The sequence below is a fragment of the Marmota marmota genome, unplaced genomic scaffold (assembly GCF_001458135.2).
Source record: "Marmota marmota marmota unplaced genomic scaffold, marMar, whole genome shotgun sequence".
NCBI lineage: Eukaryota > Metazoa > Chordata > Mammalia > Rodentia > Sciuridae > Marmota > Marmota marmota.
This window is the reverse complement of record NW_026000224.1, coordinates 4,196,039-4,205,567: the sequence shown is the minus strand read 5'-3', so window position 1 is coordinate 4,205,567 and position 9,529 is coordinate 4,196,039. Positions and strand designations below refer to the sequence as shown.

The 9,529-nt window shown below is 52.5% G+C and overlaps 1 protein-coding gene across 10 annotated transcripts in view; it reads left to right on the top strand.

Annotated features, from left to right (window-relative positions):
- Positions 1 to 5,229: 5,229 nt before the first annotated feature.
- Cln8 (CLN8 transmembrane ER and ERGIC protein) overlaps positions 5,230 to 9,529 on the top strand; it is a 24,085-nt gene continuing 19,785 nt past the window's right edge. For all 10 annotated transcript variants that reach the window (XR_007343750.1, XR_007343749.1, XR_007343748.1 and 7 more), the window contains exon 1: positions 5,230 to 5,423. The gene's annotated coding sequence lies outside the window, so the exon portion shown is untranslated. The remainder of the gene's footprint in view (positions 5,424 to 9,529) is intronic.

The following is a 9,529-nucleotide window of genomic DNA, read 5'->3' as shown; positions in this document are numbered from 1 at the left end:
AGAGAAGCCAGGTTCTCATGCCAGTTCTGACTGACATGCAGCTCAGACATGCCATTTCTTTGAGGATATTTCCTTTTTTTAAAAATGTATATGGGGGCTGGAGATGTGGCTCAAGCGGTAGTGTGCTCGCCTGGCATGTGCAGAGCGCTGGGTTCGATCCTCAGCACCACATAAAAATAAATTAAAGATGTTGTGTCCACAGAAAAGTAAAAAATAAATATTAAAAAATTCTCTCTCTCTCTCTTTAAAAAAAAAAATGTGTATGGCCGGGTGTGGCTCCGTGGAAGAACACTCCCCTTGGATGCTCTGGGCCCCAAGTTCCATCCTCAGCAGTGAAAAATCAACTCATGTGCATATCACGGGGCTTGGTAGCACACACCTGCAGTCAGCTACTTGAGGCAGGAGAATCATCTGAGCCCAGGAGTTTGAGAAGAGCCTGTGAGAACCATCTCCCTGTCCTCCCCAAATACAGATCAATATATAAATGTAGCATGTATATAATTGTGTGCATACATGTGTATATAAGTGTATCCACACAAACATACAGTGCAGATGCAGGCATGTTCATAGCTCAGACACAGAAGAGGGTCATGGATATACACAAATCATAGACACAGACACAGATTCAGACACTGGCGCACTCACCTGGGGCCACGCAGCTGAAGAGCTTCCTCATTTCTCTCTGGGAACTCTTGGAGGGTGGTGAGGGCACTGCCTGGACTCCAGCTCAGGATTGATCAGTGGGTGCTTGCCAGGCACTCGGGAGGCCCTGGGCCTTGGCACAGCTGGCCCGCAGTGCTGCTCCAACCTGCAGAGGAGACCCCTGCTGCAGCTCACCCCACGGGCCCCCTGGGGACGAACAGCCAGATGGTGGTGGCTTTCGGGTTCTCTGCCCTCAGCGCTGGCCCATCTACAGAAGGCTGTCTTCAAGGCCTAACATTCAGCACTTGCTGACTGGGGACCGACTGGTCAGCCTTGGTGGTGAGTCCACGCCCTCTCTGGTTCCCCCCAGCCCGTGTGGCCCTGACCTGCGTGAATCAGCCTAGCCAACCCCCCTCTCCCAGGGCAGCCTCCATTCCAGTCGTCCACCTTCTATCAGTTTTCTGCATTTTGCCCATGATGATTCCAGTCTCTCACCAAAGTTTTTGTGGAGAAGCTAAATAAAAAGCCTGGACTTGGAATGGTAAGTGACAGTGCCAGTGGCCCCCGTTCCAGTCACTTGATTAACCTCTGAATCACTTGCATACAGGGTTTGGTCCACAGCAGAGCTTTCAAGTGGCTGGACATGGACTTACAAGGAATAGCTCAGCAGGAGGCAGAAAGGCACGGAGCTCTTACAGACCTCATCTGTTCTTCTTTTCAATTATTTTTAATTACGCATTTCAGTTAAAAACTTAATCACATCCCTATCAACCTCCTATGCACCCTTTTAGCATAAAGCACACAAAGACTGAGTCCAAGTCTTCTACAAAAATGGAGGGACTGGCTAGCGGCAGCCATACTCAAGGAGAGCTGACGGGGGTGGGCCGGGGTCTGGGCGCTTCACGGTTGAGTACACTACCTGGAAGTCCCGGGAGGTGTGAGACAAAGAGGGCAAAGCTAGAACCGTCGCCACAGGCTCCACAGGCCAGTGACTGTCGGTTGGGGGGGCCTCTGGCCTTCTTACTAAGCCCATGGGGTCCAGGTCCACTTTGGCGGTCCCCGTCCAGTGAGCTCTGGAAGGAAAGGGGGCAGGGGAGACGCCGCATGCCAGCTTCGGTTATCTGCTTAGACACAAGGGCAACACCCTAGCAGAGCGTCCTAAAGCCACCATCCTCGTTGGCTCAGGATTCAGCATCTTTCTGGCTGGCTGCTCTGCAGCCCCTGCTCCAGGGCCTGGCACCGCAGGTGGGCTTCACCCGCAGGTGGGCTTCACCCGCACATGGGTGCCTCCACTGGGGGGCTGGAACAGCCAGGTTATCTCACAGGACACCTGGACTCCCACCGCATAGCTGCTGGGTCCCGTGGGGAGGCACCCCAGTGTGCAAGCCTTTGCCACACCCCTCCTGCATCACACCTGATAAGGTCCCGCTTGCCAAAGCCAGCGTCTAGCCGGGGTAGGAAGGGGCACAGGCATGAACACTTAGAGGGGGAGCAGCAGGGCCCACCCATGTGCAGTGACCCACACAGTTAGACCTGGAGTGCACCTTAGATGAGTTGTAAGTCCAGGCTACAGCACGACTGACTGTGTCCCCCAAACCTCACGTACTGAAATCCTCATGGGGATGGCATCAGGAGGTAGGGGCTCTGGGAGTGCTGAGGTCTTGAGGGTGCAGCCTTGTGGTGGGATTAATGGTCTTATAAAGAGGCCTCGGGAGGGAGCTGCCCACCCACCGTGAGAGAACGCAGCCAGAAGGCACTGCCTGTGCACCAGGAAGCAGACCTTCACAGACTCCAAGGCTGCTGCTCCTTGATCTAGGACTTCCTTTCAGGGACTGTCTGGTGCTTATAATCTACCCTCTGTGTCTTGGTACAGCAGCCTGGATTTCCAGGAGTCTTCACATGGAGAGCCAAGTCTCTCTGGGGCCCTGCCACCCCTTGACATGCAGCAGTGTGGTTCATACAGTTATCACCCTCTTCACAGGCAAAGCCCACCAATGCCCCTTGCATCTGGGGACACAGGCTGCTGCTGAGGGTCCCCTATTTCAGGAATCTTGAATAGAAGTAGGCCCCACTGTGCACTTAGGGGCCACCTCTGTGGGTCCTCAGAACCCCTCCTGCAGTCTGCTTTGGTGGTGACAGCTCGGGGGAAACAGAGCCCACTGCCCCTTGCTGCAGGTGCTGTCTTTGTGGGTGGCTTCCTCAATTTCACCACCTCACCAGGGAAATGGAGACATTCTCAGGACAGATGGCATCAAGGCCCCAGGCCTCCTCCCCAGTCTTCCTCCAGCACGCAGGGCCATCACAGAAGAAGTGGCTGATGGTCCTGCTGCCACGAGATGAACTCTTGGGGGGAAATGTCTGTTCTCAGGTTTGGGATTTGGCTTAGAATAGGATGCACATAAAATGAGGTATGAGTCTTAACACGTTTCAAATAGCACAAATGTCATTCTTTCTTTTTTTCTTTTCACTGGGGACTGAACCCAGAGGCACTTAACCACTGGGCCACATCCCCAGCCCTTTTTATATTTTTTGTTTAGAGATAGGGTCTTCCTGAGTTGCTTACAGCCTTGCTAAGTTGCTGAGGCTGGCTTTGAACTCCTCATCTTCCTGCCTCAGCCTCCTGAGCTGCTTGAATTACAGGCATGTGCCACTGCGCGGGGCTACAAATATCATTCCTGATGTTTCCCACGTGCATACAGTGTCACCCAGCACCTCGTACATGCCAAGCCCTTGCTGTTGTTGAAGGCGTTGGTGATTTTGTTTCAGGACGTTTCTTTGGTCTTTGTTTTATTTTTCATTGATCTTTAACAGGGTTGATGGAACTGTTCGTTCTTCTGAAAATGTCTGTAAGTTTTAGCAGATTGTTTAACAGTGCACCCAGAGTTTGACTTGAGCAGGCATGGCCAGACCCGGGGGAAGCACATCAAGCCACGCAGGACACAGGCAAGGCCCCGTCAGCCTGGGGGCAGGAGCCAGGAGAGCTTTATTGTGATTTCCGAGGGAAGAAGTGGGCGAGGCAAACCAGCTGACCAGGTCTGGACTGGCGAGTTTCAGCAGCAGGCCCAGGAGGTGGGAGCTCCATCTCACAGCCGGAAGAACCAGATTAGTCAGGGCGAGCCGGGCTCTGGGTAGGGCAGGGTGCACTTGCCATGTCTGGAGTTTGCCACCCCCTGGGAGGGTAGCCAGGCTCCTGATGCTGAAGCAGCCTAAGCACCAAGGAAGAGCACAGTCCTGCACAAAGAGCATAGCACTTCCAACCGAGAGTGGCTTCCCAGTGCAGAACTCTGTCACAACGCCCCGGCTCTGCGTGGCCTGCGCAAAGGTGAAGGGAGCTGTTCCTATGAGACATGCACTATAAACTAACAATGATGAGCATGCCTAGGTGTCTTCTGTGAAACACTAACTACTGCAAATTCCATATCTGTTTCTTTACTTGGTGTTATTTTAACACAGCACAAATTTCTGGGAAAAAAAAAGGAAAGAAAAATAAACTGGGTGTGGACAAGAATCTTGCTCCTCTTTTCCTAGAAGTCAGCAGCTGATTGATTTCAAGGGTTGACACTCATCGGTGGAAAAGATGGTTAAATAAAATGAGAGGAGGCCAGCTGCTGCTTTCTACGAGGCTCCTGCACTGGCCCCAGCAATGAGCAGTCACTCGGGCTGAAGTCCCAGTCCCTCACCGTAAACTGGCTGTCATCCGGTGTTCAGAGAAATGGCGACAAAGAGAGATCACAGCCAGTTTCCACACAGGCCTGTCAGATCAGGGTGTGATGGGGGAGCTGGACAGTGAAGCCCCCTCTGCTTCCCCCTCACCAGGGGAGGCCACCTGGAGCCCCCACGCAGCTCCTGCCCTTTTCCCTTTTCTTTCTGCAGTGCTGGGATGGAGTCTGGGCCTCGGCTTGCCAGACCGGCACTCCGCCTCTGAGCCGCGCCCCGGCCCCACGTGGGTGTTTTCCGTTGCTGTCTCCCCTCCCTAACGACAAGGAAAGAACTTTGAAATCATCAACCTCCCTGCGTCTCTCCTTCTGCTTCCTTCCGCTCTTCCCTGTCCACCAGGGGAACTTCCAGTTCCGCTCACTGGAACACTCCTTCTGTTTTATGGAATGAAGAGTTGCCCACGTCTAGAATAGCAAACAAAGCCGTGACTGTGTCCTCTGACAGCATAAAAGGCATGAAGCCCAGAGGCCTCCTCTGTGCTGGCATGAAGCCATCCCACTGCCCTCTCCTGGGGACCTGAAGCTCTCCGTCGAACGTGGCCTTGGGCTCTCTTCCGTCTGGGTCACACCCCCGGGAGGGCTGCGTGCCCACGGCAGGGCCCTCTGCACACTGTGCACCCCGTCCATCTCTTCACCTGGACCCAGTCACACAGTAACAGGCCTAACAACAGGCTGGAGGCTGAAGCCAGAGGTGGCCCAGCGTGTGGGACGCATCGTGACCCCATTCCTTCTTGGGAGGACTGCTTCCTCTCTTCATGTCAAGTGACTCAAGCCTCATGGCTCATGAACTCTGTGCTTGCTGGGTCATTATTTAGGTCACAGTTTGCTCCACCTCTCCTGCCTGGGTCCCCGTGAGAAGACAGGCCATGTGATGGCAGGGAGGACATCTGGAGCCTCGCTCTTCATGAGATCTGGGCAGTTGTGTTTCTTGTTTCCTGTTGGTGGTTCCTGTGCAGCTGTTCCCAAGTTTCACATCCTTGTCTACAAATTTCTTTTTCATTTCATTTCAAGTGTAATTGTCTACAAATATTCTCCAGGAGGAAAATCTGGAAAGAAAACTCTTAGGTAAGTTTTCATTGTTGGTCAATTAACAAATATACCGATTCAGTGTGTTATTTGCTGGATTTGTCCACTTTATAGCTCTTCCCCTGACATTCTGAACACTAGATTTCTTTTATATGCCTGTATATTCCATTCACATCACATTATCCTTTGTGTTGATGGGGAAGGCAAGCTGTCTTTGAGCCTATAGATCTGTTCCTAAACTAGTCACTGTGTTGGAAAATATGTCAAAGTGGTTATCTATATCTAAGGAAAGAAGATAAGCATTTCTTAAAGTTGCCCTAAGTAAGATCTCAGGAGGCTGAGGCAAGAGGATCACTTGAGCCCAGGAGTTTGAGGCTAGCCTGGGCAATATAGGAAGACCCCACTTTGGGGGGAAAAAAAGAACTTTGTTTATAGTTGGGGATGTGGCTCGGCAGAGGAGTACTTGTGGGAGGTACTGGGTTTTATCCCAAAACAGAGGCAACAAGAAAAAGTTTTCGTAAAACCCTCTAGGTCACCTGAGTCCCACTTGGGATCATGCAAAGGGTTGTAATTGTCAGGATTTCTCGGATGATATTTACTCCACCCAGCACACAGTGCCCTGTCCTGGGGTTCCCACCTGGAGCACTGTGCCCACTCCTAGAGTTCCTGCCTCGAACGGGGGTCCCACCCAGAACATTTGTGTCCCTCTCTGAGGGGAGTGGAGTGACTTGGAGGCATTTCCTCTTCCCAGATGAGGGCTTCCCAACCTGGGCACTGCTGACATTCTGGGATGGAGCTGTCCTGCTATGAGCTGATCTGATGCTGTCTCCCCTCTGGAGAAAAGGACCACTTCCCCAACTCTCCCCCCAATTGTGAAAGCCAAAACCATCTCCAGGCAAGGACAAACCCCAGGTACTGACTGGAGGAGGTGGCCATATAGCACAGCCTGACTTTGTGGCCCTGGGTCAGCACAGGCTTCTCAGGGCATTTTGTAGAGCGGGCTGTTATAGCCGAGTCTGGCCCACCAAGTGGAAGGGTTATCATGTGCCACCTTTAGCTTCAGGGACATCATGTTCCACAGCAACAACCATGCCCACAGTGGTGTGGTGGACACCCCAACAGCAGAGACTTGGATCACAGAGCATCCATCATGTCACCAGAGACCTGCCCACTCTGGTTACAGGGGCAGCTCGGGAAGGCCAAGCAGACCCTCCAAGGTCAAAAAGCTCAGAGCCCTTTACTGTATTCTTGGATCCAAGCCCTAGGCACTGTTTTTGTTTTTGTTTTTGTTTTTGTTTTGTGGCTCAAACATTTTTAGAAAGATGTGCTTTAGGAAAAAAAATGGACACAAGTGTGCTTGCATGTGTAGATATGATTTCAGGAAGACACAGATTTCTCTGATGAGATTTTACTTTGTAGGAATCTTTAATTTTCTACAGTTAAAGAGAAATTACTCAAGATCCTTATTCAGACTGAGGGAGGATGGTGATGGGCAACTGCAGTGGGGTCTTGCCATAGGGGAGACGGTGGGCTCAACTGGAATGCAGGGTAGGTGGAGTCAGCCAAGGAGCAGGGAACATCCAGTTTAGGGGTTAACCCCTGCAGGGTGGACTCAACAGGATTCCTGCTGAGGAAGCTTAAGTGATGAAGATACTGAGGGTGGGTGAGGAATTTAATCAGATATCAAGGGGGGGGGGATTTTCACTAAGTGGATCCTGCAGGATTCCTGCTGAAACTGGCCCACAGCTGTATCCTTGAGGGCCTCTGGAATCCCACCTGGAGTCAGTCCAGGGTGAGTCTTTGCCACAGGCAGGTGGAAAGCTGACCTGTTGGACTGGCTTTGCACAGCCTCTGGCTTGCTGCTGGCCTGGGTTCTACTGGTGTGAAGTCCTGTGATGGGCAACAGGACCATCTCTGGGGTCCACTGAATGAACTCCTGCTCTTGGATCTAAAATCATGGGAATTCTCTTCTCCCTCTCTCACCCTGAGGTACTTCCTCTGAAAACTCATTTGCTGAGTTCAGCAGAAAGAAATAGGCAGGAGAGGAGAAATCGCACCACCAGTCTGCGAATGTCTTTTAAAAGTCTGTCTTTCTTAAGGAAACAACCAAACGTTGCAATGAGCATGTTTTGCCTATGTGATCAGGAAAGGAACGATGAAGTATTCATTGCCACCTCCTTTAAAAAGTCATGTGAATTGTTTCCACGCTACCAGTGCAATAGTATCTCAAGGTCCAGACTGGTCACATGCCACTTGTAGGTGTCTCTCAAGTTCAGCTGCACTCACCTGGACCTCAGCGGACACTGGGGGTGCCTGCGCAGACCCCGTGATACCTGAACAAACAAAGCAAGGCCAGTGTTTACATGTCTTGCATAGTAAGCTCATCAGGAATGTCCTTACTGTTGTTCCATGTGTAGGAGGGAGCAGCAGAGGGACAGGTGACCAAGATGGGTGGGTGGAGGCCAGTGACCAGGTGGTAAACATGGGCTTCTCAGGTGATGAGAGAAGGAATAGACTGGACTTCATCCAAAGTCCTCAAGTCCGACTGGAGTGTCCTGGGTTTTACCTACAATCGTTAACTGCAGGCTGAGGACCTAACCTGTAGGTCAGGGCTCATCTTTCTAAGCCACAGGTCTGGTGCAGGGCAGTCCCAACATCACTCCTTAGAGCGCCCTGAGGATGGACCGAGGAGTAGGGAAGGCTCCGGCCTGGGTGCTGGCCTGCAGCAAGCACCCACACACTCAACTATGTCTTCATACAAACCTACAGACGAAGGGTAGCAGTAAACCTAGAAGAAATATCAGAGCAACCACCAGAGGTGAAAGAGAATGCCAACTTTTCTCAGCAGGTGCTGGAGACGTGCTCACGCTGCACTCATGATTTAAACTTATTTCATGCCCAGAACAGTCCTGAGGGTGATAAGGCAGGTGTCTTTGACATGTTGCAGGAAAGGGGGCAAAGAAAGTCTCAGCGTCCATCCTGTTTTTAATTCACCTCAGGAGACATTTTTGAAGGATTCTCGTCTAACAGGCTTTGGGTGGGGGCAGGCAGGGTGGGTGGAGATTTCTTGTTATAGAAAAGCACCTAATTTCATTTGTTCTTTCAACACTTATTGATCATCTGTTAAGTGCCAGGTAGTATTCTAGACCTGGGGACAGAGGGAGCAAAATTGGGGTCCCACTCTCAGGCTTCACATTTTAGCAGGAAGAAACAGGAAAATCAAATAACTGAAATAACACATAAATAAAACAACCACACAGCATTTTTATTTATAAATAAGACAAACAGAACTGTAGTGTGTCTGACGGTGACAGAGTCATCTAGCTACAAAAGGCCTTAGGGAAGGCTCTGCTCCTGGTCACCTGCCCTCCCTGGATAGGTCCAGAAATCCCAAAGCACCTGGCCGGTCTTGCATCCACACTGCAGAAGCAAGCAGGTGCACACCGCAGGCTGTGCTGCCTCAGGTCTGACTCCAGAGCCACCTTCTCTGTGGTAGGCTGGGTTCTCCAGAGTCTGCCAGTCTTTGCTCTAAAGGGCCCCATTGGAGGACACCCAAGGCCAGCCTCCAGGCCCAGTCTCTGGACAGGAGGGTGGTGCAGGCACACTTCTTTTCAGAACGCCAGCAGGCAGAGGCCCTGGCCACCTCTAAGGAACTTCTGCCACAAGGGCCAGCCTCACTCGGACTAACAGAACAGCTCCGCACTTCTCATGTCACCTTTTCTTAAGGGAAACGCTGCACAGGCCCAGGTGTCACCTGTCGCCCCAGGACGTCCTTGACTCTGGGTAGTTTCTGGGACAGGCTGGACGCTATTCTCTCCCAGCGGACATGTCGGACATGTCGTGTGGGTGTGCCTCCACCCCCTACACCTCTGCAAAAGCCCGTCAGCTTATAGGACCCTCGGAGGCCAGGCGCTCCCCGGGGCAGGGCCTCGCGGGGTCTGCGTGCGTGGGCTCTCCGTGAAGGGGTCTCGTGGGCTTCCGGGTGGGCAAGGGCCCCGCAGGGGTCTGCGTGGCGGGATCTTGTGGGTCGGGGTGAGGGGGTCCCCGGGGGTCCCGTGGGGGGTGGGTCCCGCGGCCCCCGGAGACGCCCCTGCGCGGAGACAGGCAGATCTCGCCCTGGACACCTTCCCCCACCCACCCCCTCC